Genomic DNA, 24,654 nt, shown 5'->3' with positions numbered 1-24,654 from the left:
AGTTCGAGAAAGCATTTCCAAAGTACTACCAGCTGCAGTCACCCCTTATAGCTGCCATCACGTCACATCTGCCTCATGGAAGAAAGCTCTGAGCCCAAACAGCAGCGGCAAAACAGCAGTCAGCAGGCTAGGAGCAGGACGCCAGGCCAGGCCTGAGCCCAGCATGTGATATCCCTGCTGGAGGAAAAGGGCTGAGGCTCACGGACTAGTCCAAGGGCAGAAGGCTCACTCTAAAGCTGTGGCCCCGAGGGAGGCCATGAAGCACCTGACACTCTGGGGTCGGGGAAGGGGGTCTTAAAGCCAAGCACCAGGGCCAGCGCTTGCCCTGGGTGCAACCCTGCCCAGCCCCCACCCCTGATACCCTGGGGGGATGGTCAGACTAACTGAGCCACCCCAGAAAAGGCGTGTCCAAGCGCAGGCATGACCGAGCACTTGCTGCCTACTGAGACAAACATCAGCTGTCATCCGTCTGCCCCGCAACAGGCCACAGGGTGGTGGCACCGTGACTCAGGGCTTCAGAACTGTCTGAGGCCCTAGCCCACCCACCCTGCAGCGACCACGCAGCTCCCGGCCCGCTAGTCTCTGCTTCCCCGCAGCGAGACCGGCCCGGCCTGCCAATGGACCCTGCTTCCCATTGGGGCGGGGATCACTGGAAACGCCTTCGAGTAACGCATGGGGCGCTTCGTCGGGGTCAGTTGGTCTCTCCGGACCCAGCCGTAGGATTTCCATTCCACGCCTCGGGAAAAGGAAACAGGCAGGGCGGGGAGGTGCGGCCCTGTCCCTCCCCTCCCTACCCGCGCCCCCCGGAGCCCCGCGCCCCGGGTCCTTGGCCGGCCCTTCGGGGAGAGGAGTCCGCCGCCGGGTCCGCCAGCCGCACACTCACCGCCTCCGCCGCCGCCGACTTCCGGGTGCCGCGCCCGCGCGCCACCACCGCCGCCCAGGCCCCGCCCCCGCGCCCTCTGAGCGCTCGCCATTGGGCTGCGGCGCCAGAGGCGGGGCGGCACGCCGCGACCCCGAGCACCGTTGGCTGGGCGCGCTGTCACTCGGGGGCTGCAGCCCTCCCGGCGCTCCGCCCCCAGGGCTGCGCCAAGCCTCGGGGCTGCGCGGGCGTCTGGGGGTCTCGTGACCCCCGCGGCTTTCCCAGGCTTACGGGCTCCCCACGCCGGAAGATGCCCGTGGGAGGTCGCTGCCGCTTGCGGCCGCTCCAAGAGCATGCCTTCGTGGACCCATTAGGGCCGCGGTCTGAACTCCAGGGGCCATAGGTCACCAAACCACCTGGCGGCCTTCTCTGGGAGCGATGGCGGGATGCCCACTTCCGGACCCGCCCCTCAGGCTGGGTCCTGTTCCACACCCACTAGCTCTAGACCTGGCCAACCCTCCCTTTTCTTTATGGCTCCCAGTTCGGTTCGGCCTCTGCCACTCTGGCCTTTGCACCAACCCCCACCACCGCCCCTACTCCCCACAATCCTGCCACACTCGGGACAGACCCTGGACCGGGCACTCCAGACCCACCCAGCGACTGCGGCCTTTGAGCCCACTTGGAGGCTGTTTTGCAGGTCCAGGCCCTAGGAGGAAGGGTTGGCCCACCCTCAGCTGTAATGGGTGAGCAAGTGAGCAAAAGGGCGGGAAGGGGCACTGACTGGGGGCATTTCAACAGGACAGAGGCAGTTGCTGGGCTCCCTGCCTTCAGTGTCTTCTGGGCTGTGTCTAGGGCCTGAGTGCAGGGAAAATGGAGAGTCAGAGGCCCAGGGCCCAGGGCCTACTCCAAAGTGGGCGCTCGGCAAACCAGGACAAGGATGACAGTTACATTAAGGATAATAACAATGTGCTAAGCACTCCAAACCCAGGGTCCCAGTCCACAGGTGTCATTCCCCCCATTTTACAGATGCAAACACTGAGGCTCAGAGCAGTTACACCATTTAAAAAAAGAAGACAGCAAGTGGCAGTGGCTGGATTAAATCCACAGTCCTGTGTGGATCTGTGATCTGACTCAGAGCACTGATGCCCTTCCCGGGATCGAGTCCCACATCGGGTTCCCTGCTTGGTGGGGAGCCTGCTTCTCCTTCTGACCCTTACCCCTCTCATGCTCTCTCTCTCTCTCTCTCTCTCAAATAAATAAAATCTTAAAAAAAAAAAAAAAGACGACTTGGGGCTTAGACATGTGTGACCATGCCCTGGGGTACACGGCAGGAGTTGCAGAGTGGTCTGCCCCAAACCACTGGGCCACATGCCTCAGGGGAGTGGGACACAGAATGGTGCTTTCCTGTTGCTAGCAAAGAGGAATGCAGTCATGCATGGGTTGGACAGAGGTTCAAATCCTCGTCTGCCACAGAAGCATATGGCCCTGGGCCAGCCCCACTTCTAGCTACACTCTCCGCATCTGGATGGAGCTATGTCGGGTACTCTGATAGTCTGTCTCTGCTGACTCCAATGGACAACATTCAGTGCTAGGGAGCAGATAAGACAAGATGGGTCAGGGTGGGAAGCTGACCCCTGGGGTCTCAGGGCTGCAAAGAGTTCACACATCCTTAGTTGGGGAGCTCACTGCCTTATTTGGTCACCCTTCTGATCTCTGAACATTTGCCGCTGTTGAGAAGTTAAAACCTTTTTGTCCCTATAGCTTTGCTCACATGTCCCAGGGATGTCCCCCAGAACTGTCCTGCAGCTGGGTAGAGAGGGTGGGAGAGAGGGAAGAGACTAGGTCACTGGTCCCTGTGCCACTGGTCACACTGTAGGGGTTCCCTGTTCCTGACCCCTACCTGCAGTCTGGGTCACAGTGGGCCCACTGCCAGAGAGTGGCCTTGAGTCCTCTTGGAACTGATACTGTCCACCCTACTCCTCTGTATGTGGCTGGTGATCCAGCCTGGGGGACAGAATCCTGCCTGGAGAGGGGGGTGGGGAGGCAGTCCTCACCTAGGCCAATTCTGGAGCACAATTCTCCTCTTTGCTCTCTCACCAGAGGTCTGTCCGGCTCCTCCTGCACCATTGGTGACATTCTGAGCCAGCGGCTGTGTGGGCTGAGGGGTTCTCTACCCTCCATTAGGAGTGGATCTCATTAGTCCAACTGTCTACAGATTTCTCCAGGGGCATTGGACCCTGGTCTTCCTGGAGCCCTATTCTCATAGTGAGCTTGTGGTCCAGCATCATCCCTTCCCCCCACACTTGCTGATAGTGGCAGGAGGAGCCGGACAGACCTCTGGTGAGAGAGCAAAGAGGAGAATTGTGCTCCAGAATTGGCCTAGGTGAGGACTGCCTCCCCGCCCCCCACTCCAGGCAGGATTCTGTCCCCCAGGCTGGATCACCAGGACAAGAGCTGCCTTGCTCATAGGGGCCCCTGTGTTCCAAAGAAGGACACGGCATTCCATCTGCCAGAGCCGCAAGCAACATCACTATGCCAGAGTGTCAAATGGCTCTCATCTCAAGTGCCAACTCCAATTGACTGGTGGTGGCAGCCTGGCTCCAAAGGCTAGGGTAGATTTGCTATGTGCGCCAGGTACCACAGGGGGTACCCAATGGTGGTACCAGTGGTGAGTTCTAGCCCTACAGCACTTCACTTTCTTTGTTCCAAGCAAGCAACTATGGTGTGAACACTCTGGACCCCTGATGTGGGTGGATAAGACATGAATGTCTGGTCTCCCCATTAGCGCTGTCATGGGCCTGTGACTCCCTGGGTGGACATGGGGAATATGGTGGGCTGAGAATCTGGTCATCTCCAGGTGCAACCAGGGTAGGAAAGACTTAGAACTAAGCGTGAGCCAGAGTCACTGGCCAAGGGGCCATCATCTCCTGAACCCCCTGAAATAAAGCCCACTGGGCAGCACCCCCACTTGATTGCCCCCCCCCCCGCCACACCACAAAGTTAAGTGGAGCTGGCCAAGGATTATGGTCCCATTTGTGGTCATATATGTGTGCCTTGTGTCACTGCAGGGACCAGGTGGCTGCTCTCCACCTGGCAGAAAATGCAACCTGTGCGAAACTCTACTCAGGTGGTTGCACCCTACAGGTTTCCTGCAAGATCCAGGTAGGGCGGAGGAAATGGGACACCAGGAAGAGGAGATGGTGATAAACACACAAACTCCTCCCCCACCCCCTCCCAGGCCCTGAGTGTGGTGATTTGGAGGAGATGAGGGACGGCAGTCCTGTGGCAGTCCTGCAGGGTGGGCTGAGCCAAGGTGTCCGGAGATTCAGGCCTGGTGGCGGAGGAAAACCTCTATTTCACCGAAAGGCCCTTCCTGCCCTCAGAAACACGGCTCCCTATCCAGCCTCGCTGAGCCAAGGTCTCTGAGCCCCGCCTCTCTGTGAGGACCCCGGGGCGACGAGGGAGGAAGAAGCCCCAGGCCCGGGAGTGTAACAGACTAGGTTTCAGTCCCGGAGACCTAAAGCAAGTGAGAACCTTTCTGAGCTTCAATTTCCCATCTGTAAAATGGAAAGGCGGCAGAACTCTCCCTCGCGGATTGTGTGAACACAATTAGATATTGACAGGAGGGCGAGGCGCGCAGCGCCCGGGCGAACAGCTGACGCCGGAGAAGGATCCCAGCGAGCTAGGGGCAGTGATGGAGGCAGCCAGGCTGGAGTCCTGGGAAGGGGCGCGGGGCCTGCCAATCCCCGCTCGGGGCCGGACGGTCTGGGGACGTCCTCGAACGCGGCCGAGTGGGGGCGGCCCGGCCGCGGCGCTGCGGTCCCAGCAGGTGCCCGGGCCTCGGCCACTTCACGAAGGGGCCGGTTGTCGGCCGGGACGGACACCCCGGGAGCCCAATGGCAAGCCGGCGTCTCCCAGCGCCCGTCCAATCGGCGCCGGTTGCCGGGCCGCGCTGGGTCTCCCGGCCAATGGGAAAATTCGCGTTCGGATGGGGCGGGGCGGAGGGTCGCGTAGCCTGCCAGACCCGCTTTGCGCACGGGCCGCGCGAGGGGCGGGGAGGGCTGGCCCCGGGGCTGCACGCTGGGCACGGGAGGGATCCGCCCCCGCACCAGCCCAAGTTGAGGCCGGGAGGACCGCTAACCCCGCCGCGCCCTGGGGACGCCGCGCCGGGTGCGCCGAGAGACCCGGGGACGCCCGTCTGGGGGCGGGGGCCACGCTGCGGGGCCGCCCACGCCGCGCTCCAGGTAAGCTCAGGCCGGGGGGCGGGGTCCGGAGGTCGAGGCCGGGATTGGGACGAGGCCACAGGTCCCGGACGAGATCCAGGTTGCGGTCCAGAAGGGGCCGGCGTCTAGGTGGGCTCCTTAGCGGAGAATCGAAGTCCGGCCGGGTATCGCGGCCGGGGAAGGAGCCGGGCTCCGCCCCACCTGTCCCTCGCCCGCGCCGCGGTGCGCGAGACCCTGGACTACGGCGGGGGGGGGGGTCCCTTTGTGCACGGCAGGGCGCCCCGCACCGCGCGCCCCCGCCGAGACGCGGCCGGAACCCGCAGCCTTGACCGCCCTGCGCGACGCCGGGCGCCTTGCGGCTGCGGTCCGGCAGCCACGGGAACTTTCCAGGGGCCCCAGGGGCGGCGGGGCCGGGGAACTTTCCTGGGGCGGCGCGCCACTGGAACCCGCTGGGGCACGGCGGGGCCAAGGGGGTGTCCCTGCTCCCGCTGCTCCCGCCGCCTAGAGGACGAGGGAGGGGATGCCGCCCGGAGTCCCTGCCTGGTGCCCTGAACGGGGCCGCCCTGACCGGGGATCCCCCTGTTCCGCCACCCCTGGGTCCCCTCGGTGGGACACCGGGCCCCCGGCAGAGGGTTGAGGTGTGGCCGCAGGGCAGGCGGCCTGAGATCCCGAGCCTTCCCATCTTAATGTTTAATTAAATGTTGGGTACTTAAAACATGTCACTGTTTCTAACCTGTGCGTAAGGTATCACTGAAAACGGAGCTCAGGGACTCTGGCTGTTTTCCCTCTAGACCCAGGCATGTTTAGAAACAAGAGAAAAGAATCACCCCAACAGTGTTTCATCCTTTGGGCTAGGCTCTCAGTGTAACCTCAGGTGGTTACTCCTCTCTCACACCCGTTCCAGTTGTCACCTACATCACTGTGCAGGACACACACCAAGTCAGGATTTATAAACCCAGTTTATTGCCTGTGAGGGCAACCTGTCCCCATGAGGACATGCACCAAGGGTGGACTGAGTGCCTCCATCCCCTCCCCCTGCCTCCACTTGGGATGCAAGCCACCACCAGAGGTCTGCTGGTCCAGAGCATGTCCTGCCTGCCTTGTGTTCAGTGTATCTCCGGACCTGGGATGGTGCTGGACACAGGAGACAGTCAAAACCCTCTACACAGTATACTGGGCCCATGGCCAATAGGTCCAGGCCTTGGGTCTGGCCACAGCATGTAGGGCTGTGAATCCGGAACGCATCCTTTCCCCCAACCTTGCCCTGTCCCAACCACAGTACCATGTCTGTCCCCTGCTCCCTCAAGTCTATGGTCCAATGGCACCCAGCGCAGGGCTGGGCACAGAGCATTCACTATGCTCAGGATTCTAGTCCTGGCCTAGGAAGGAGGATCACAGCCAAGCCAGCCCCTGCCCTGCTCTTCTTCATAGTCTTTTCTATGTAGACACAAGTACCTGCAGACCCAACCCTCCCAGGTAAACTGGGCCAGCTCTCAGTCCTGCTAAGTTAGCTTCCCCATGCCATGTTGGGGTTGCATGGTGCCTCCTGCAGAGGTGGCCCCTCCGGTCTCTGCATCTCTGAGGCTCTGTGAAAGCAGGGCTGTACTTCCATCAGGCCTGAAGGGCATGAAGAGTGGGATCCTGCACCTTCAAGGGGAGCCAAGAGCTACACACAGCTGGGGCGCAAGAACACTAGGCATGCTAGAGTCCTAGCCAGTCCCTAACATCTGCCCTGTGACCTGGTCTGGCCTCAGCAGGGGGGGGGAGGGCGGGGCAACCCCTGTGGACTGCCAGGGGGCCATCGGGGGTTCTGGGGACTTCTCAGTGGCGGCTTAAGTCAGGGGACGGCATCCGTTTTTTTTTTTACCACCAGCTTCCATCAAGATAGTGATTGAGTCTTGGGCTGCTCAGCAGGAGACCCAGGATTGGGAGTAACCAGAGAGAACATGGGGTCAGGACTCCCTTATTGGGCTTTCCTGACTGGGACAGCTGTACAGTTCGGTTTATTTCACAGGTCAGGAAGATGAGCGCAGAGCGATGGACACCCATCTCATCCCTTCCCACACCTTGTGTCAGGCCCTTCCCACTGCCCCAGTGGATCTTGAGGAGCCAATAGCCTCTAGGAAAGCGGCAACTAGCTAGTATGGCCACCAGAGGGCACCCAGGACTGCCATGGCAGGCAAGACTGGCCCCACCCAGCCTCCCTCAGGGCTGGGACCCTTCCTGAGGAACCTGGTGGGGAGTCCAGAGCTCTGCTTCCTCCAGACTGCCTGTCCAGGGTACAGAGCTGGAGAGGAACAAGCCCCTCAGTAGCCCTCAGAGCCCCTCACCACCTTTAGTTCAGGCAAGGGGAGACCCAGGGACTGAATGGCAGGGTGATTGAGCGCAGGCTCAGGCAAAGACAATGAAAAACAGGCTCTGAGTGAGGCCGCCTTCAGGCCTGGGCCCCAGGGGACTCCTTGGCTTCCATAGGCTGACCCTGCCAGCATCTAAGGGTCCCGGTGCAGACTCTGAGCCAGGCTGTCAGGGTGAGGCTGTGCCTCTTCCACTTTATCTGTGAAAGAAGGTGCCACAGAAGCGGGTGCCTTTTCACGTTGCACCCAAAGTGTCCAGTGGCCTGGAAGAGCACGTCAGGATGTGTCACAGTGGAGGAAGACGTGAGGCTTGAGTGCAGAACAGGCTCCTAGACAGACCTGCCTGACCCACCCACCGCCCCACCCACCCACCACCCAGGTTCCTCATCACCTGCCATAGCCCCGAGTTGCCCACCCAGCCCACCCAGCTGGGGCCCCATCCCTCTTCTGGACTCAGTTTGTGCTCATGGAGCTGCTTCATGCCATGGACACATGACCATGGCTTTGCAGGACTGGCTGCTTGGCAACCCTTGTGGCCTGGGTTCCTGCCCCAATCGGAGATGCAGCAGGCCTTCCCAAGAGTGGGGACAGACTGGACAGATTTTTGGGGTACACCAGTGTGGGGAGGCCCATGGCACGGTTAGGCTGAGGCTTGTATAGCCAGGTGGAGTTGCTCCACTTCTCCAGACCTTCCTCATTTGGGGATAGAGCCCGCTAAGAGGCAGGTTTGGTGGCTCCCTTAGCCCCAAGGCTCCTGGTTCAGGGGTCCTTGGCCAAGTAAGTGACCCCAAAGCCTACAGATCAGCCCTGAGGGGGTGCTAAGAAGGGATTCCCGAGACAGGGACTCCCTGCACTCTCATCACAAATCCTGTCACTCATCCTTTTTTCAGATCCACGTCTGTCCACTCCCTCAGGGCTCCTGTCAGGCTCTGCCCTGCTCCCATCTATACAGTGTCCTGTGACAAGGGTGCCCTGGGGACTCATGCCTCCCAAAGCTGCCACCATCCTGCATCCCCCAGAGCCTCCCACTTCCCCTACCCTTCTCCTGCAGGAAGCCGTTGGTGCCCTCCCCCAGCAGCCCTGCAAATTCCCTCCCCCAACTGGTCTACTGCTGGCTCTCCTCTGTGTTTATGGAGCTCTTAGCCTGGCTAGAGCCCCACAAGGAGGGAGCATGTTCTTCTTGTGGCCGAATATCCCTGGCTGAGGTGGGGGCGCTGGGAACAGGGAGACCTAAGTTCAAATCCTGGACCCAGTTTACGCATCTGTAAAATGGGGTGTTGGGCCAATCCAAGGCGCCCAGCGAGAGTGACACGAGGGCACACAGCCCTCACCTTGTGAGGCTCTGCACAAGGCCAGCCCTGAGGGGGAGGTTGGCAGTTATCCGGACTGGTAAGGAAGGCATGTGGTTCTCTGTGGGACAAAACCTATGTGAACACTTAAGCCAAAAACAGAAGTGTCCCAGAAACGTCACACTGCAAGTGAAGCTGCTTCCTGAGCCTCAGACTTCAGGGTAGGAACAGTAGCTCCTCTGCCGTGGGCGGGGCGGGTACAGTGGGCAGGCAGGCTCCCTCCCAGACTGCCCTCCCAGGCACACACGAGAGTGAGTGTGCACGAATGCATACACGTGCACGCACACCTGCCTAGCTCAGGCCACTATCCTTCCTGCCTCTGACCCCAGGCATCCTGACCTTCCTGTGATCCCACCGTGACTCAGAGCCCCTCCTTGTGAGGAAGGTGCTGCTGGGAGGCAAGGACACCTACCCTCAGGGCCCCCTACAGGCCACATCCACAAAGGAAGATTAGATAGAGGAACAATCTGGAAAACACTGTAGAGCCCAGGGGAGAGAGCTTCTATCACCCCTGACCCCCCAGAGATGGCTTTCCATTTGCAACCCAGACCTCCCCTCCTCTTTGTGCCACCCTGGCTTTGGTTTCTGGTTTTAAAGATTTTATTTTTAAGTAATCTCTATACCCAACACAGGGCTCGAAGAGTTGTGTGCTCTTTAGGGCGCCTGGGTGGCCCAGTCAATTAAGCATCTGCCTTTGGCTTGGGTCATGATCCCAGGGTCCTGGGATCAAGCCCCACATTGGACTCCCTGCTCAGCGGGGCATCTGCTCCTCCCTCCTCACTACCCCTGCTTGTTCTCTCCCTCCTTCTCTCTTTCAAATACATAAATAAACCTTAAAAAAAAAAAAAAAGAGTTGCATGCTCTACAAACCGAGCCAGCCAGGTGCCCGCCACCCTGTTTTTCATTTTTATTAATGCAAACACTTTCTGGCATGGTCCGCAGGCCTAGGTACAGTGACAGGGAATGTGTTCTCTGGGTCATGGGCTGAGATAGGAAGCCCATGAGGCTGTAGCTCCTGCATGTGAGGCACATCTAGCCATAAGTCTGGCCCCTTGGTCCCAGGGTCTGGGAGCTGGGCTGCCTGCCTAACAGGGACTCGGGTTCTGGGCTGGCCCCAAGGAGCATCAGGAGAGGCAGATGGCCTGTTGCACGGGGCAGGAGTGGGGTCCCGGAGAGGGGAGCAGAGCTAAGCAGGTGTTGAGGGGCGGGCAGTGGGACCCTGGTGCAGAAGTTCTCCTTGCTGTATCGTTTATCACAACGAAGCACACCCAGCCTTCTGGAATGGGGAAGACATTATTACCAGTCTACAGCTGAACAGTCACGGTTTTGAAGACTAGTCAGCAGCAGTAGAAACATCTACAAGGGACGGTGGTCGTCCGACATAAACCGCAGACGCCACGGCTCCAGCCGAGTGGGGATAAGAGAACGTGCACGAGTGCGTGGGTACCCGTCAGGAGTGCCGCAAGATGACCTCAGGGTCAGGGATGACACTGCCCCACCAGGGCTCTGGCCTCCTCTAGAAGGGACTTAGCCCAGCAGGTGACTTTCACAAGGTACCCTGTGGTTTCCCTGCAGGAGCTGCGACTGGCAGGATGGGCGTTGGGACACGCTGATCTCCCCTCAAGACAGGTAAGCGGCCTGGGCTTAGCCTGGGGATGTCCCCCCTTTGCAGAGGACAGAAGAGTGTCCCGGTGGGCCTGGCAGGTGTGGCTGACAGAGGGATGGCCCGGGGTGATGAATGCTTCCGGTCAGCCTCATTCTGGGGATGAGCCTGCAGTGGGGCTGACACCGGGACATTGGCTGGGTCTGATCTTCACCTATCTTGACTTGGATGCCTGCCACGCAGTGTCTGCTATCAGCATAGCCTACCCAGCTTGGCTCTTAGCTCAGGTGGTCCCTCCTGCCCAGGGGAGACTAGAGCTACCAGCTGGGGACAGACCGTCATGTGCTGGCCCATGGCCCTGGGTGTTACCGGTGTTTGTATGTTTACCTGGTAGTCGCTCCTCCAGCGAGACTAAGGCATGGTGCCTGGGAAGTATGGCAGGGTTGAGAAGCACTGTGGTCCCTGTGTCCCCCAGGTCCCCCTGAGTGGTGGGAAAGTACGCGCTGCTAGCACCCTGGCCCGTCAGAGTTTGCCGTGGTGGCTGCATTTACAGAGTGGCGTTGGCTAATGACAGTGCCTCTGGTCATTCTTGTTCCTCCGGTATGGGTGCCCAGTCCCCAACCCAGCCATCTGCTCCTGCCCTGCTGGGCGCTGTCTCTATGGGAGGCTTGGCCAACCCAGCCCTGTGGATTCTCAGTGGCCCCGAGGATCTAGTGTGGATGGCCTGGCCCAGCCAGTGCCCATGCTGTGTGATAAGAAGACAGTGGCCACACACCCAGGAGCCCCCAGGCCTCCAGACACCTCAGTGTTCTGTGCCAAGGGCTGTAGGACAGGGAGGGACAGGGCCTGGCTCCTTCTTCCCTATTCCGCATGACTGTGGGTGTGGGAAGCTGCCTGCTGGGCTGGGGGTAGCTGTGCATCTGCTGCCACCTGGCGGTGTACCCCCTGGGCCGATCAAGGTCAGGCCAGGCAGCTCAGTGGCCGGCGGTTGGGCCACAGCGGGGCTTCTGGATTGGGATGAAGAGGCTCAGGCTGCATCCAGGGCTCAGGACGTGGTATTGCTTGTGGTATGGGTGACGTATCTGGGGGTGAGGTTGGCAGGGTGCGGGCCCCTACCCCCCTTAACTCCTGGTAGGCCCACCAGCCAGACACCAAACGATATCTCTGGTCACAGGGTCTCCCTTATCCTGCCTGCCACTCTTGCCCGGTCTCCTAGCATTGCTTGCTTGTTTCCTGTCCCTGTTTATCCCTTTCTACCTCCTCCTCCTGGTCTTCTCCCCGTTGTTCTCTGGTCTGCTCTGTGTCTCTCTTTGCCTTTTCCTCTCTTTGGTTTCTGTCCTGTCCTTCTCGAGTGTGGTGATTGATTATTCTTGTCTGCCACAGTGATTGACTATTCATGCCTGCCGTGGGCGCGGAGTAATAGCTATGTTCTTCCTGCCATCTCTGCTCTGGGCTGGGACCATTTCACAAACTGGGAAGCAGAACCTGGGCCCTGGCTAGGGCCCCCCCGCTCTGTGGGGACCCTGGGGTGTAGCCCTGACCACATCATGAGGGAGTTGGGGAGGGGGAGACCTGGGGACTAAGTTGGGATAGGGGCTGATGGCAAGCACCTGTGTATCTCCCATACTCACCTTCAGCCATTCGGTACCCAGTTGCTGAGCTCCATGTCAGACGCTGAGTGTTGTGACCCCATCAGGCACAGGCCCGCCCTCGGGGAACCCCTGGCCTGGCCAAGAAGGCAGCAACAAACAGAGAAAGTGGCCAACCGTAGAACTGCAAGCTGGTGATGATAATTGCAGGGCTCCCTGAGAAGGGGGAGCCGGAAGGCAGTAAGGGGCTGTGGGTGCCCTTCATTGCAGCCATGCCAGCACTGATACCACCTCCTGGGGAACCCCCCTCCCCCAGCCTGGGCAAGGCCACTGCGCCAAGCATGACTGTGCTTCTGTGACCACTGGACCCGTGCTGGGGGTTTTTTGGGGTTATCAAAATGTGTCTCTCAGTCATTGATTGGAATCTTTATTTTAAAGTATGAATTCTTCCCTCATCTGTGTGCTTGCAAGTTCTTTCTCAGTCCTGCAATTTTTGTTTATAACGGAAATTTTTCATATTTTATGGTGAAATTCAATGAACATTTTCCTTTTTTAGTTATTCCATTGTCCTTCCAGAGCACCCAGTCAGGTAAAGGCGCCTCTATCTTCCTGAGGTATTTCTAGTTTAGTGTTTTACATTCAAGATTTCATCTATCGAGAATTTATTTTGACATAAATGTAAGTTGAGGATTTAACTTTATTTTTCACTTGTATCTGAACCATTTCTCTTTTTTTTTAAGATTTTATTCATTCATTCATTTGAGAGAGAGAGAGAGAGTGCGTGAGTGGGGCGGAGGGGCAGAGGCAGAGGGAGAAGCAGATTCCCCCCTGAGCAGGGAGCCCGACACAGGGCTCGATCCCAGGACCCTGGGATCACGACCTGAGCCAAAAGCAGACGCTTAACCAACTGAGCCACCCAGGCGCCCCTGAACCATTTCTTGACTAACATTTTCTGTCACCAGAAGTTGGAAGCATCACGTAATGTGTCCTCAGTTTGTGGTGCCTGTGGCAAGTGTCTAGCCCTTAGCCAGTGACCACTGCCTGATTAAAAATATCAGGTTGGAGCCTCCCCTTGATCAGTCTTTGTTATCAAAAGTCCTGGTTATTCTGCACATTTACCCTCCATGTGCTTGTTGGAACCACTCTGTTGGGTCGCTCTCCCTGGGACTTCTGTGGGATTCGCCTTAGGCTTCACTCTTTGGAGCCAATCGGTCTTCCCTGTGTGGGTCTGTGGCATGTCCTATGCTGGTCTCCCCGGGTCTCAGGGCTCCCACAAGAGAGCCTGTCCCCACTCTGAGCACGCTTGTTTACTGAAAAGAGGTCCCTGCACGGTAGAGCCCCTCAGAAGCAGGGCCCCTGCTGGTGTGGCTGGAGAGCCTGGTGCCCGATTGCTGTTCTCTCTCCTGTGCAACTCTCAGCCAGGCATCCAGGGGCCTTTGTCGTCAGACTCCTTTGTCATTTCCAGGTGGGCAGGTTGCCACAGGAGCGCCAGGCCCTTTCCCAGTCCCACAGCCCATCCTTCTCAGGCGAGGCAGGAGGAAGAACATTCTGCACAGAGGACTTGGGCTCAGACCCTGGCTCTGCTCACCCTGTAGGCCTTGTGAAGGGCTTGGCGCGCTTGGTGCTCTGCCGCAGTTAGGGCATGGGCGCCGCACCAGCTTCTGGCCTTGCCATCCTTGTTCAGGGTGCTTCACAGCTGCTGGTGTGGCCAGTGCAAGCAGGGCCAACCTCGTGAGGCCTATGGGCAAGATGGTGCCGTGCTGGCCTACACAGGCTCTCCTGGGCCGTCTCTGCAAGCCCGCGGTAGCATTTACCCCAGCCCTGCATTTCCCTGGGCCTCCAGCCCCCAGCTTATCTCGCCCACAGGAAGGCTGCCCACTATCAGGTGGATAGATGGAAGTACCCCACGCCCTGGCGCATGTTGCCAGGTTGACTTTGCAGCTGATGAGTTTGGTATTTCGAATATGCCTTTAGTTAAACTTTTTCTTTTCAAAATATTTTCACTCTCCGTGAAATCCTAATTAGGCCATTCATTCATCTGAATGTACTTGCTGCTCTCTGCATTTTGTAAGATAATGAGGCTGTGAGATGCTGCCACCCCCAAGCTCTCAGGGCCTTCACTTTCTGCCCCGGAGGGAGACATGGGCACCTCCGTGGGCCATCCCTGCCTGTGGGATCTGGGCCGCAGTGCCTGGGGGGTAGAGGGCACCAAGTGTACAGATGGGGAGAGTGAGGCCTGGGCCACTCAGGAGTCTGGGATGGTATAGGTGAAGGGGTCTCAGCCCCAGCAAGGCCCACCCTTCACAAAGCAGCATCCCCCTTCACCTCCTGTCACCCCAGGCTCAATATCAAGGCCAAAGGAGGTACCTCCTAGATCCTGCTGGCCCAGGCTCCCCTGGGTGTGCCTAAGGGGCTGAGAGCAAGGGAGAGGCCACAAGACTGACCCGTAGATGCCAAATGACCGTGGCACCAAAGGCCCCCATTTTGCTTTTTAAAAATTTTATTTATTATTTATTTGAGGGAGGTGGGGGGAGAGAGAGAGAGAGCGCACACTCACAAGCGGTGGGGTGTGGAGCAGAGGGAGAGGGAAAGAGAGAATCTCAAGCACGCTCTGGGATACCAGAGCCCCACGTGGGTGGGCTTGATCTCTCATGACCTGAGCTGAAATCAACTTGACCGACAGAGCCACCCAGGCACCCCCCTACCTCCAGTTTGCTCTTTTTTTTTTAAAGATTTTATTTATTTGATGGAGAGAGAGAGAGAGAGAGTGAGCGAGAGAGCACAAGCAGGGGGTGGGGCAGAGAGAGAGGGAGAAGCAGGCTCCCCGCTGAGCAGGCAGCCTGACACAGGGATTGGTCCCAGGACCCCGAGATCACGACCTGAGCAGAAGGCAGATGCCTAATGGACTGAGCCACCCAGACGCCCCTCCATTTTGCTTTTTTAAAAGAAATTATAAGTATGTGCTTGTTTATAGAAAACATAGAAGATACAGAAAAGAAGGAAAATGAAATCATACCTGTCGCATCCGTACAGCCCAGCACCTTCTGTCCTCCCACAGGTTCCTGGGAGGTGATTTCCACATGTGCCCATGTAAGGGGGCTGGAAGTTGTGATCCCCACCCCCTACCTCACCAGCATCTCCCATGTTGGTGTTGGGATGCTTGGCCAACGCAGAATAGGGTGCCCTATTTCCAGGTAGCACTTGTGGTTGACGTGCTGGTCCTGCCTCTCCGGGACACACACACCCATGTCAGGGTCCCTCTGTCCCTGGAGCCTGTGCGCCCCTCAGCTAAGAGCTCAGAAGCACATCCCATCATGGGCTCAGGTTGTTTGCAGTTCTCTACCATCAGGGCCGCTGCAATAAATAACTTTTGCTCAGAGCTATTTTTCTACATTGAAACAACTTGGGCTTGACCTTGAGGTTCAGGCACTGTTGGGGTGTGTGTGTGTGTGTGTGTGTGTGTGTGTGTGTGTGTGTGTGTGTGTGTACACACGTGCACACTCATGCTGGGGACAGAGCCTTGGTAGGAGCCATCAGATGCCAGCGAGCCCTGAGAGAGTGGCCTAAGGGTGGGCCCCATGACAGCCCCTCTCCCAAGAGATAGCTAGGCCCACTGTCTTCAGACAGCCCACCCAGGGCCCTGCATAGGAGACAGACCCCAGGGAAGGCAGACAGTCTAGGGAGGAACACCTCTAGTGAGGCCCCCACCTCACCTCCTGTCCCCTCAAGCGTGAAATGGGAGCCCAGGTGTCCCAGCAGGCGTTTGTGAGGTGTCCCCACTCCTGGTGCTCTGCTGAGGGATGTGAGTGATCAGGAGGCTAGGCTGGTCCCCGGCTCTGTGGGCATTGCACACAGTGGGTGCTAGGGCCTCCCCTCACCCCTCGGCCTCTGCTCCCACCAGGCTGTCTCACGCGTACTTCCTCACACCCAGGCTGATGCCCAGGGGGTTTGGAGGCCAGCACTCCCACAGATGATTACCTTCAAGGTGAGTCACTCGGACCCTCAGGGAGGGCACACTGATGGCTCTGTAGTAAGAGTCAAAGCTTCAGTGAGGAGTCTCCTCTGCACACAGTTGGAGGCCCAGGGCTCAAGGCACCTCAGCACCCTGACCCCGTCCAGAGGACCATGCCGGGGGGAAGGGCACTAGGGCTCTGAGGGTGTCAGCCGTGCCCCTCGGAGCATACGGTGGGCTAGCCAGTTCACCCACCATGGGTGAGCGTGGGGTCCAGAAGACCTGGCAGGGCTGAGAGGGAAACAGGAGTGGGGAGGGGAGGGGTGCAGGAGGGAGGAAGGGCAAGAATGTAGGAGTATAGGAGACCGGGCAGGTAGGGATGCAAGGGGAGGTAGGGGTGCAAGGAGGCAGAGGTATAGGGGAAAGTGGGGCCTTAGGGAAGGTGGGAGTTCAGGGGAAGGAAGAGGCAAGGCTGTGGGGAGAGGGAAGTCTGCTAAAGAGGGTAGGGAATAGGGGAAGTGAAGGTACCAGAGAGAAATGGGAATACAGTGGAGGAGCAGGGATGCAGGGGGAAGTAAGGACAGGTGTGCAGGGGGAGGCACGGATGCTGAGGTCAGGAGAGAGGCCAGCAGGTGGTTGAAGGGCCCAGGTTCAGGCCCTGGGGTAGTATGTTCTTTTTTTTTAAGATTTATTTATTTGACGGAGAGAGACACAGCGAGAGAGGGAACACAAGCAGGGGGAGTGGGAGAGGGAGAAGCAGGCTTCCCGCCGAGCAGGGAGCCTGATTGTGGGGCTCGATCCCAGGACCCTGGGACCATGACCTGAGCTGAAGGCAGATGCTTAACGACTGAGCCACCCAGGCGCCCCCTGGGATAGTATGTTCTAAGTACTCTGGCCACGTGCTGAGCCTTCTGAGGAGAACTGGAGCTGGGAAAGGGGGCTTTCCTGAACACAGCATGGGAGGGCAGGTGTGGGCTCTGGGATTCCTGAGCCTCCCACCCCCCTCATCAGTGGGCACAGATGGCCAGCCTCACCTGTCACCTCCTGCCCAGGGTGAGCGGCCGGTTTATTGCCACCCGGGGAGGGCAGGTAACCTGTCCAGGGCCCCAGAGGGTGCAGGGCCATAGCTAGGACCACAGCTGGGCCAGGGACTTGTATGGGACCAAAACCATCTTCTCTCTTGGGCCTCCCAGCGTGGGGGGTGGGGAATTATGATGGGGAAACTGAGGCTCAGCAAGCAGAGCTGGGCCTGCTCCCAGGCCTGCCCCAGGCAAGCACATCTTCTCTTTCCAGTTGTCTTGGTGACAGTTCTCTGGCATTTGCCTGTCTGTAGGGAGCTATTGGTTATGATGAGACTATTTCAGTATTTGTATTTGAAGAAATAATTCCAGACGTTTCTTTGCCAAACCTTTGAAACAGGGCATTGGTTAATTTTTAATTAAGCCTTTATGCTTGCGAATTTTTGTCTTTATAAAAGGGCCAGGGCATCCAGAGGTGTAATGTTGCTGGGGGTGAGGGTGGGGGTAGGTGATGCCCCAGGGCATGGTGCAGGGAAGGAGGCCATCTGTGACTATGACACAGGCAGTAGCCTTGTGCCCCTGTGGGAACCCTGGGCCCTGGCACGTCCCCTTGCTCCTGGTGACTCTGTCCCCCTCCTCAGACTCCACTGCTCAGAGCATCCCCACAGTTGATGGGCAGGAGGAGTGAGCCTCGACAAGACCCCGGGTCCGAGAACAGCAGTCTTGGGCAGGGCCGGGGGCTGGGTGGGAGTGGAGGGGTGTTTGCTGTCCCCTTCCCTGCAGCTGATGGGGCCGCTTCAGCCAGGGCAGGGGAAGCTCTTGAGCTGGGCCTGGTTCTCTTGCTCACTCCTTCAGCAAATATTTATCTGGTTTCTCCCACCATGAGATCCCCCATGGCCTCCAGGATACAAGCCATGTCTAGTCCCTGTCACACTGGCAGCCCTGCTCCTTGCTGCACCCACCTCCAGACTCAGCAGGCTCTGCCTGGGTGAGGGTCTCTGTGGACCCACTCCCTGCATCGTTCTAGATGCAGAGATGCCCTTAGCAAGGTGGCATTCTCCTGAGCCTTCAGGAGCCCAAGGCAGTCCTTCTGCTGACATTTCTCCAGTTTTTCACAAAAATCGGCCTCCCTACAGAACACAGGCTCGGGTTCCTCAGTGCAACCCAGGCCTGGGAGCCACAGTGCTCTGTTGGTCTAGATACTGTTTCCTGGCTGTTCATCCTTGCTTCCTTCTTGGAACAGAAATGAACTGAGTACCTGCCTTGTGCCAGATGCTGTGCTGGCTGCCACTCAGCTCTGGCCTGTAATGCAGCAGAGGCCAAGGTGGTCACTTTCCCCAGCACCCCCCTCACCTTTGTTACCATATGTGGCAGCAGGGGAGGGTTCAGATTTGTTGTGTTGTTTGGCCCATGCAGAGGCCTGAGAGCTGGTGACAGAACTTCACAGTGTGATCCTGGACTCACAGGTTAATTTTCTGTAACTTCTTTAAGTCCTGTCCTCTCTGAACTACATCTATGAGAAATTTCTATTTCTGGCATGTGAGAGGTAGTCAGAAATGCATTGGTCATTTCAACGGGAATCTTGGTTTGGGGACTTAGATACCTATGTGCTAACTATTTTAGGTTTGTCCTAGATTATTCATATTCATTCTTTTTTTTTTTTTTAAAGTATTCTGGAATCATTTATGTTGTTGATTCTCTCTGGTAGAAATTGTCTGGGTATCACTCCTAGGAGAGCTTTAGAAATAGAGATTAAACAGGGAGCTTGTTGCAAGGATGTTTCAGCATTTTTCATTCAGCTCTGGTGCACTCGTATTCTTAGTCATTCTTTATCGTTTAATAATTATTTAAAGCTGTGAATTTGCCTCGAGTATAGCTTTGGCTATTTTCCCCCAGTTTATTGAGATATAAGTGACATATAACATTGTGTGAGTTTACGGTGTACGGTGTGATGATTTGGTACACATATGTATTACAAAATGTTTGCCACAATAAGATTAGTTAACACATCATCTCACGTAAATTATTGTTTGTTTTTATGGTGAGAACATTAAACATAGCAGCTTCTCTCATAGCAACTTCTAAGTATACAATACAGTATTGTCAATTTTAGTCACCATGCTGTACATTAGATCCCTGGAATTTATCGTATAACTGAAAGATTATCCCCTTTGACCTGCATCTCCCCATTTCCCCTACCCTTGGCCCCTGACAAGCACCATTCTACAACCCATATATTTTTATGTATGATGTTTGAATATATTTTTCACTGTTTCTAAATAGTCAGCTTTGTATGCTTGAATTTTTGTCTTTTATCTATTTATTTAAAAGAATGTTTTGTATATTCTAAGAGCCACAAAATGGCTTTTTTTTTCATTTCTATTTTTTGGTAAAATACACAAAATTTACCATTGTAACCATTCTTCAATGTCTGGTTCTGTATCATTAGGTATATTCACATTGTTGTGCAACCAATCTCCAAAACTTTTTCATCTTGCAAAATTGACACTCTGTGTCTGTTAATGAACATTAATGAACCCATTACCCCCTCTCCCCAGCCCCTGGAACCACCATTCTACTATGTCTTTCTGTGAATTTGACTAATTTAGATGACTCATAAAAGTGGAATAGTACAGTATTTGTCTTTTTATGATTGGATTATTTCACTTAGCATGATTTCTCAAGATTCATCATGTTGTGGCATGTGTCAAAATTTCCTTCCTTTTAAAGGTGGAATAATCTTCCATTGATAATAACATTTCACGATCCAAAAGTGTGTATCACATTTTGTTTATCCATTCATCTATTGGTAGACACGTGAGTTGCTTCATCTTTTGGCTATTGTGAATAATGCTGTTATGAGCATGAGTGTAAAATATCTCTTCAATACTGTGCTTTCAGTTCTTTTGGATATATACCCAGAGGTGGAATTACTTGATCATACAGTAATTCTATTTTTAACTTTTTGAGGAACCACCATATTGATTTTCTTTTTATGCCATTTTACATCCCACTAACTGTGCACAAGAGCACCGATTTCTCCACATCCTTACCAAAACCTGTTATTTTGTGTTTTTGAGAGTAGTCATCTAATGGGTGAAGGTGACATTTCACTGTGCTTTTGATTTGCATTTCCCTAACATTAGTAATATTGGGCATCTTTTCATATACTTCTTGGCCATTTATGTATCTTCTTTGAAGAAATGTGTGGTCAAATATTTTCCCCGTTTTTTAACTGGGTTGTTTGTTTTTTGTTGTTGATTTGTAGGAGTTCTTTTTTTTCTAATTTTATTTATTTATTTGACAGAGAGAGACACAGAGAGAGAGGGAACACAAGCAGAGGGAGTGGGAGAGGGAGAAGCAGGCTTCCCACAGAGCAAGGAGCCCAATGCGGGGCTCGATCCCAGGACCCTGAGATCATGACCTGAGCCGAAGGCAGACGCTTAACGACTGAGCCACCCAGGCGCCCCAATTTGTAGGAGTTCTTTATGTATTCTGGATGTTAATCCCTTATCAGATACATGATTTAAAAATCTTTCTGCCATTCTCTGCATTGCCTTTTTACTCTGTTGATTGTGTCATTTGAACAAAAGTTTTTAATTTTGATGTAGTTCGATTTACTATTTTTACTTTTGTTGCCTATGCTTTTGGCATCATATCCAAGAAATCATTGCCAAATCCAACATCACAAAGCTTTCCCCCTTGTTTTCTTCTAAGAGTTTTATAGTTTTAGGTCTTATATTTAGATCTTTGATGGATTTTTAGTTAATTTTTGCATATGTTATAAAATGTAACTTTATTCTTTTCCATGTGGATATCCAGTTTTCCTAGCACCATTTATTGAAAAAACAATTTTTCCCCCATTGAATGGTCTTGACAACCTTGTAAAAAATAGTTGATCATATATATATGAGGATCTTTTTTTTTTAAGATTTTATTTATTTGACAGAGAGAGACACAGCAAGAGAGGGAACACAAGCAGGGGGAGCGGGAGAGGGAGAAGCAGGCCTCCCATGGAGCAGGGAGCCTGATGCCGGGCTCGATCCCAGGACCCTGGGATCATGACCTGAGCTGAAGGCAGATGCTTAACGACTGAGCCACTCAGGCGCCCCATGAGGATTTATTTCTCTTCTCTTCCATTGGTCTATATGTCCGCCTTTATGCCATGACCACACTATTTTCATTACTAAAGCTTTGTAATAAATTTTGAAATCAGGAAGTGTGATACCTCTAACTTTGTTCTTTTTTATGATGGTTTTAGCTGTTCAGGATCCTTTCAGATTCCATATGGATTTTAGGATGGAGTTTTCTATTTCTGTAAAAAATGCCTTTGGAATTTTGATAGGGACTAAATTCATTTGGTGTAGATCACTTTGGGTAATATTGACATCTTAACAATATCAAGTCTTCCATTCTATAAGCATGAAACGTCTTTCCATTTGTGTAGGTAGGTCATCTTTAATTTCTTTCAGCAAGGTTTTGTAGTTTTCAGTGTGCGCGTGTCTTTCTTCACCTTAGTTAAGTTTATCTCTAAGTTTCTTCTTCTTCTTGATGCTATTGTAACTGAAATAATTTCTTAATTTCTTTTTCAGATTATTCATTGTGAGTGATTTCTGTTTATTGATTTTGTACCCTACAACTTTATTGCTTTATTAGTTCTGAGGGGGTGTGTGTATATGTGCGTGTGTGTAATCTTTAGGATTTTCTACATTTAAGATCATATTAGCTGCAAACAGAATTTCACGTCTTCCCTTCCCATTTGGATACCTTTTATTTCTCTTTCTTGCCTTACTGATCTAAGATTTCTAATAGAAGAGGACTTGAACAGAAAGCAGCATCCCTGCCTTATTCTTTTTTTTTTTTTTTAAAGATTTTATTTATTTATTCATGAGAGACACAGAGAGAGAGAGAGAGAGCGAGAGAGAGGCAGAGGGAGAAGCAGGCTCCCAAGGAGCAGGGAGCCCGATGCGGGACTCGATCCCAGGACTCTGGGATCATGACCTGAGCCGAAGGCAGACGCTTAACCATCTGAGCCACCCAGGCGCCCCCCTGCCTTATTCTTGATCTTAGGAGAAAAGCTTTAACTCTTTCATTATTGAGTATGATGTAAGCTGTGGTGTATGTATAATATAATGTGTAGTATATATAATATGATGTCTTTTTTATGTATACTCTTTGTCATGTAAAGATGTGTCTTTCTATTCCTAGTTTGTTTTGTGTTTATATCATAAAAGAGTGTTGATTTTTGTCAAGTGTATTTTATGCATCAATTGAAATTATCATTTCCCCCCATTATTTTGTTAATACACAGAGTATTATGTTGGTCGATTTCTATATGTTGAGCCATCCTTGCATTCAGGAATAAATCCCACTTGGTTATGGTGTATAATCCTTTGAATATACTGCTGAATTCAGAATGCTGGTGTTTTGTTGAAGATTTTTGCATCAGTTTTCACAAGGGCTATTGATCCATAGTTTTCTTTTATGGCTTGGTATCAGGGTAATTCCAGCCTTGTAAAATGAGTTAGTAAATGTTCCTTTCTTATCGATTTTTGGGGACAGTTTGAAGATTTATGTTAACTCCTCTTTGAGTATTTGTTAGAATTCACCAGAGAAGCCATCTGCTCCTGGGCCTTACTGGGAGGGTTACTTACTGATTCAGTCTGCCTCCTAGTTATTAGGTCTGCTCAGGTTTTGTTTCTTCATGGGTCACTTTTGGTAGATTGTGTGTTTTTAGGAATTTGTTCATTTCTTCTAGGTTATGCAATTTGTTGGTGTATAATTGTTCATAGTATTCTCTTATAATCCTTTTATTTTAAAAAATTATACAGAGAAGAGACATACTGAACACAAGAGAGTGGGGTGGTTTTTTTTTTTACATTTTTTCAAACTTATTTTTTATTTTTTTAAGATTTTTATTTATTTATTTGACAGAGAGAGAGACAGCGAGAGAGGGAACACAAGCAGGGGGAGTGGGAGAGGGAGAAGCAGGCTTCCCACTGAGCAGGGAGCCTGACATAGAGCTCGATTCCAGGACCCTGGGATCACGACCTGAGCTGAAGGCAGATGCCCGACGACTGAGCCACCCAGGTGCCCCTCGAATTTATTTTTAAGCAACTGAATTTGTAAAATTAAGGTAGCTAAAAACGTTCCTTTGTTTCTCTTCATTTTTTTTTTCTGTTTCACTGAGTATAACTGACAAATTTGTAAGCTACTTGTGTACGTCATAGTGATTGGATATACAAATACGTTGTGAAAGAGTTCCTGCGGTCTAGTTAATGAGCACATCCGTGATGTCATATGTTTTGTGAGTTTGTGTGTGTACGTGAGTCTGTGTGTGTAGCATTTGGGTTTGTTGTTGTTATTTTTGACTTGGTTGGACTTTGTTTTGTGTTTCATGGATTCACACCTAATCTCTCTCTTTTTTCATACCTAATCTCTTACACTCATCAATCCACAGATCCACAGATATCCTGAGACAGTAAAAACACTCCCCACAGGCAGCTTGCAACGGATGGCTAGGGACAGCTGAAGTCATCTTAAAGCACACAGCGTATCCAGGCCTTGCTGGAAAATACGTTTCCCAACCCCTCAGCAGCCCTTGTTCCCTGAGGCATGTGATCTGGAGCTTCTGCCTATGGTGGGGTGACAGCCAGGCGAAATACCCGATTAGCCTGGATTTCTCTGGGCAGTCCAGGGCTTCTGTTTGCTCCCTCCCAGGAGCAAAGGAAAGATCCGTCATGTGAATGGCAAATCATGACTCTGAAAATCCAGGAATTTCACCATGAAGTTTCCTTAAGGAATTTCAGAGCGAGGTTAACTTTTTTAGAGATCTCAAGGTAAGGAAGCCAGGCATCCTGTTGAACAAAGCTGTCAGCTAGTCCTGGCTGTAAAAGAGTGTCTGCAGCACAAGAGATGGTGAGCGGGCAACAGGATGCACAGCTAACATCTGCGGATGGACGGTATCCAGCTCCTCTGGGATGTGGACAGCCTGGCGGAGAACAAGTGCGCCGGGGAACGTTCGCCCCGCCAGCAGGTCAGACCAGGCCCATGCCTCCTTCCCACACTGCAGAGCCAGCCTCGAGCACTTAGGAAACCGGGGTAGGGGGGATACCTCAGCCTACCAAGAGTGAATCATAAAATGCCAGAAATAAACACATCCACACTTTTCTGAGCTGGTGTTCTGGACAGGAAGCTTTGATTCCAACCTGTACGCAGACAAGCCTGCTGGAGGCCTTCTCTCTTGAGGGCAGTTTCTGCCCATTTTGAGGGCGCCACTCCGCTCTTTCTCCCTTGGAATTTTTATTGTGTGGAAGTTTTGTCCTGGGATCTAGTTTCCACATCTCGTCTTCCCTCTTTCATCAACTTCTTGTCATTTTCTGCTGCTTTGGAAGGACTGGCCTGAGTTTGCTTTCTGCTACCTCGCTGTGTGCAGATTTACTGCGGCATCCTGTGTGCCGTTCCCCGCCTCTGCGCATGGGGGCCTCGTCATTTATGATCACTCCCTTCCATTACAGTCTGTTCCCAGTTCATCAGTTCAACACTGCCTTCAACCTTTTGAGGACACATATCAGCTATTCCATAGTACTTGTGCTAATAAGTGTGCTAAATATAATTTAGTGAAAAGCAACTCTCTCAGGTCCTCTAAAGGCAGTAGGATTTGCCCCAGCATTCTCATGTGCTGTGGGCAGTTCTGTGCTGGCTGG

General features: G+C 53.6%; 2 protein-coding genes across 7 annotated transcripts in view; one reads left to right on the top strand and one right to left on the bottom strand.

Annotated features, from left to right (window-relative positions):
- Positions 1-920, bottom strand: part of TANGO2 (transport and golgi organization 2 homolog) — a 36,268-nt gene extending 35,348 nt beyond the window's left edge. Inside the window, exon 1 of one of the 2 annotated variants that reach the window (XM_025858030.2) lies at positions 884-920. The gene's annotated coding sequence lies outside the window, so the exon portion shown is untranslated. Of the gene's footprint in view, positions 1-794 lie in introns of both variants that reach the window. The other variant, XM_025858029.2, reaches the window with a different exon arrangement.
- A 3,982-nt stretch (positions 921-4,902) lies between these two features.
- Positions 4,903-24,654, top strand: part of ARVCF (ARVCF delta catenin family member) — a 50,616-nt gene continuing 30,864 nt past the window's right edge. For all 5 annotated transcript variants that reach the window (XM_073889703.1, XM_073889701.1, XM_025858036.2 and 2 more), the window contains exons 1-2: positions 4,903-5,103; positions 10,361-10,414. The gene's annotated coding sequence lies outside the window, so the exon portion shown is untranslated. The remainder of the gene's footprint in view (positions 5,104-10,360; positions 10,415-24,654) is intronic.

Source organism: Callorhinus ursinus, unplaced genomic scaffold (genome assembly GCF_003265705.2).
Source record: "Callorhinus ursinus isolate GAN/ISIS: 27379988/994484 unplaced genomic scaffold, GSC_fseal_2.0 scaffold115, whole genome shotgun sequence".
NCBI classification, from domain to species: Eukaryota; Metazoa; Chordata; class Mammalia; order Carnivora; family Otariidae; genus Callorhinus; species Callorhinus ursinus.
Note: the sequence above shows the minus strand (reverse complement) of the source record. Positions and strands in the feature narration are given on the sequence as shown.